General features: G+C 43.9%; 1 pseudogene; it reads right to left on the reverse strand.

Annotated features, from left to right (window-relative positions):
* Positions 1 to 239: 239 nt before the first annotated feature.
* On the reverse strand, positions 240 to 3,974 carry LOC115195232 (transmembrane protein 182-like; annotated as a pseudogene).
* Between the last annotated feature and the right edge of the window lie 891 nt (positions 3,975 to 4,865).

The following is a 4,865-nucleotide window of genomic DNA, read 5'->3' on the forward strand; positions in this document are numbered from 1 at the left end:
TGGGGTGACAGTGACACATAACACTGAATCTGGAGGATGTTGGATTGGGGGGGGGGCACATACTGGAAATGAATCTGCCAACAGAATCTCTTTTTCTAAAAAAATACAAGATTGAAAGCAAGAGTTGACTGAATCAGGCTATCATTAAAATCTCTCCCTTTTAAAACGAGCGGCTCGTGGTGCCAGTGTGGGTTTAACGCAGGCGGGTGGTGATGGGGGGTGTAGGTGGGGGGGGGTGCTAGTGCCAGAGATGTTTCAGGCGGTGTGAGGCCACAGAAGTGAATGTGACAAGCTCCTAGTGTAATTGCGCTCACCTTGTTCACAGCTCAGATTAGGAAGAGGAGGAAAGACATTAAAAGAAAAGAAAAACACACTGATGAGACACTTCACCTCTTCTCCTCCCCTCCTTTCCTCCCCCAGTCAGCCTCATCTCATCACTGTCTTACTGTCTCAGGCCCTCGCCACTGAGAGAGAACTCATAATGTTTGCCTTTTCCAATTATAAAGGTGTGATGGTGGGCTTTCTGTATCAGTTACTTTAATATGGAGTTAACCGTACTGTACAGAAGAAGGAAAAAAACAGAACATATATTATCTTTTGTTTGGTCCAACAAAAAAAAGGTAATTGAATAAATTATCTCACCATTTCCTCTTTCAACTTTTTAATCTCTCTGCTGTAATCAAATATGAATGATGCAACTTCACGTCGGCTGGGATACGTCTGTTCCCATTGAAACTATATAAGCTCGCTGAGATGGCCTGATGTATTTGGGTTAGAAATACTGTAAACAGTGTTGTATTTTTCCTACTTTACTACTGTTAAAGCAACACTGCTCTCTAGTGGTGGTAGTGGAACCCAGCTGTATTTCCATTCAGATGTGTTGCAGTTGATTAGGAACCCGCTGTCCCTTCCGTCATGATTATCCCAATAGATAATGACAATCTAATTCATTACCCTCCATGACTGGACTGTCTGATAGAGTCCAGAACTGGTTGCAAATAATCAGAGGAATCAAATTTAGTCACAACTCCCAATGAGACTGTAGCCTTTCTATTCAAAGCTAATCACAGTTGATTATTCCAAATGTATTTAATATGGTCCATCTGTATTACTCTGTGAGAGCCATATGACTTGACCATGGTATCAGTCACTACTGGCTCTTGTTATAGACTGAACATGGAGGTCTGGGCCTTTATGGCACTGGAGTCACTGCATGGTTCATTCCCAACTTCCTCTCTGGCTGTTTCCCCCCCTCAGTCACTACATTGGTACTTTGTGATGGCACCTCCGCACTGTTCGTCCAATCAGGATGAAGAGCAGTGCTGCCAGAAGGAAGAAGAAGACGGAGACGGGCGCAAACAGGAAGGAGAGGCCGTATTGGACGCTGAGGTGGTAGACTGTTGGACACTGAGAGGAGTGTTGTTGCTGGGCAGCGTAGTCCTCCAGAGTGTCCAGTACCTGGGTCCAGACTACATACATCATTATTACAACCAGGAGACATAGACCTGGAGAGAGGAGAGGGACGGGGGGAGAGAGAGGGGAGGAAGAGGGAAACGTTCAATAAAAGTTAATGAACATAAATGTGTCTCCTGATTAGTGGCAACCCGTCATTCAGGGCAGGTGGGGATGCCTGTTTTACGAGTTATTTTGGCATTAATACGTGTCACATATCAGTTTGCAAACAATTAAAAAAATATATATAATAATGTTAATAAAGCCGCATACAAACTTGGTCAATTTTTTTGGCTTTCTTAAGTAAGGCAGCTCCAAAATGCAGGTGTTTCAGCCTAGCTCAGTGCTTTCTGTGGTTAAGGGGCAGCCAGCGGAAAATACGGAGCGTAGGGGTTGGTAATGTTCTCTAGTTGTGCCGTGATTGGCTCAGTGTTCTGTCACTCATGGGGACACTACGTCACCGCCAAATCTAAGGGCAGAGCTAAAAAATTCAAGCCCTTTGGGTGCTGCCAAAGAGTTACATTAGAAGTGCCCATCCAAGAAGGATCAAGGTCATTGGCCACAGATAAAATGACGTCAAATCACGTTATATCTACAGCAGCTTTGATTGGACTGATCATATCAACATCATACTTTCAAAATCTTGGCTAACAAGCTAGCAGTCATCATCATGAATCAAGTCAGAAATCTACTGGCAAATGTTTTTAAATCCTTGTCATATGAAGAGAAATGATTGATAAAATGTACCGGTGCTCATCAGCCATTGGACATTACACAACAAGTTGGAAATTGCAAATTCAACAATGAGTGGTCTGGAAGGAATCAGTGGCTAAGTGCAAGCATTGCAAAGCAATCACTAGCCTGCTATTCAGTGGAGTGGGTGTATGGTCTCAAGTCTGGGGTTAAGGGTCTCTTTTCCAAGCTTAAAAGGATAAACAAAAAGGATAAGCCTGTTTTAGAGAAATGTTATCATTGAGTATTATAAGAGCTTTCATTGTCTGAACATATGCCCCTTAGATTTATCCTATCATTTATGACTTGGTGTTCAGGGAGAATACTGTAAAAACGGCCCATGTTCTGAATTCTGTTGTGCATTTGACTACGTCCGTCCTAGCTCGCTCATTCATGTCTTAATCGAAATTACGGATTGCCTCATATCCCGTTATGCCATAATTTGTACATCTCAATTGTCAATAGAAACCACATTTGTTTAAGCAAGTCAGCCATATCAGCTATGTGTTTTTAAAGGGCAGTAAATGAGGCTGAATGAACTGTTTCGCTGCCAGACAAGGCTCCGCTGATAGCCAGGTGTAGCAGTGGTAAGGTCTTGGGACTGCTGTTGGGACTCTGCTGTTGGGACAGCTTTATGTAGACACCCTGTGTGGGCACCGTTTGTCACCGTTATAGTGTAATTCATGTAAACAGATGCTAAAATCGCCACGGCTGCAAATTGAACTTTGAGCTTCATGTAAAGTTGAGTGGACCCAAACATGGCTAGTAACGCGCTACATCATCGACTATGCCTTCTGGCACCAGATTTCTATAACATATGATGTGGTTAGCTGATATGTAAAAATACATATCCAGACATTGTAAGATTTGCCATGCGTCAGCAATGTCTGAGCAGAGGAACACAACCGATAACTCACCTCCAGTGAGCAAGAGTGCCCCGCCTACATTGTAGAGCCTGTGGCTGGCCAATGGAGAGGCACAGATGATGACAAACCCACCAATCATAACAGTGACCACGCCCACTAGAAGGAAGATGCTCCAGAAGGCCCTGTAGACTGCAGTGTCAGGTGCCTGCTTTGCTCAGAAGCATAAAATTGGAAGAGGTAGGCAGGCACACAAACCTTTTGGTGTGGTTGATTAGCTTTGAAAAAAAAAATTCATGTTTTTGTTCATTATATTACAGTTCAGGTCATTCTTGTCATTCATCAATGAATGTATTGTCTGCTACAGTATTTCTATTTCATAAATAGGTGAAAATAACTCTCCTACTTACTGATCCAGAAGTGCCACATCATGTCGTCCTCTCTCCTCCCACTGAAGGAGCACCTCCAGAAGAAGCCCTGGTGGAAGAATGTCACAGTGTCCTGATCCTCCATCTCCCTCTCCCCAGGTCTGAGGGCCCCAGCCTCCCAGGTCTCTGATGCCCCCCCAGGGCCACAGGTCTCCAAGGCCAGCAGCCAGTAGTCTGTCCCAAAGGAGAGCATCAGGGACAGGTCCCCCAAGCCCCCGAAGAACCCAGCTTGGAAGAGGAGCACACTCAGCTTCTCAGCAGGAGACATGAGGCCTATCTGTCTTCAGTCGGTCAGTCAATTGAGAAGGTTTGTCAGTCTATCGGTGTGTCGGGTGGTCGTTCGGTCTGTCCGTCTGCCTTTCTGCATCACTGTTTCTCTGTTCGGATGTTTGTCTGTCCTCCAGTCGGTCGATTCGTCTATCGGTTTCGTTCCCAGCAATAGCAGGGCAGGGAAGGCGCCAGATACTATCCTACGTACTGTAGCAGACCTATCCGCCTTGATTTCCATTAGTAAATCCTCAAATACTGTGTCATAGGGGTGTGTCCTGGGGCAGATCAAATATAACCGTCCGATGACCATCCAATCAGAAGTATCGTGTTTGACATGGAGGCTTCTAAACAGGAGCTGGTTATTTATGCTTCATCTATTCCCAGCAACCCCCACTCACCAATCAGATGTTGTGGAGAGACCTGTGTGTGTGTGTGTGTGTGTGTGTGTGTGTGTGTGTGTGTGTGTGTGTGTGTGTGTGTGTGTGTGTGTGCGTGCGTGTGTGTGCGTGTGTGTGCGTGTGCGTGCGTGAGATGGTATAAAAAGAATCACTGTCGTCATGCGTGTGACAGTTCCAGGGATACTGTTGCAATGTTTTTACACACATTAAAATAGAAGTGTGTGTGTGTTGTAGCGTACCGTCTGGCACTCAGACCTCTGATGGAATCCTCTATCTGAGTGTCACAGCAACTGCTTTTGTCCCCAAAATTCAACAAAATGAGCAGATGTCTAATAAAGCGGGTTTTTTTCGAAATAGGAAAAACAGGATACATTTACAGTACATACTGTATACACTGCCTTCAGGAAGTATTCACACCCCTTGATTTATTCCACATTTTGTTGTGTTGCAGCCTGAATTCAAAATTGATTAAATATATATTTTTTCTCACACACAATACCCCATAAGTAACATGTTTTTTGAAATTATTGAAAATGTATTGAAAATGTATTACAGAAATATCTCATTTCCATAAGTATTCACACTCCTGAGTCAACACATGATAGAATCACCTTTGGCAGTGATTATAGCTGTCTTTCTGGTTAAGAATCTAAGAGCTTTGCAAACCTGGATTGTACAATATTTTGTCTTTTAAAAGTATTCAAGCTCTGTCAAGTTGGTTG

The sequence above is a fragment of the Salmo trutta genome, chromosome 6 (assembly GCF_901001165.1).
Source record: "Salmo trutta chromosome 6, fSalTru1.1, whole genome shotgun sequence".
NCBI lineage: Eukaryota > Metazoa > Chordata > Actinopteri > Salmoniformes > Salmonidae > Salmo > Salmo trutta.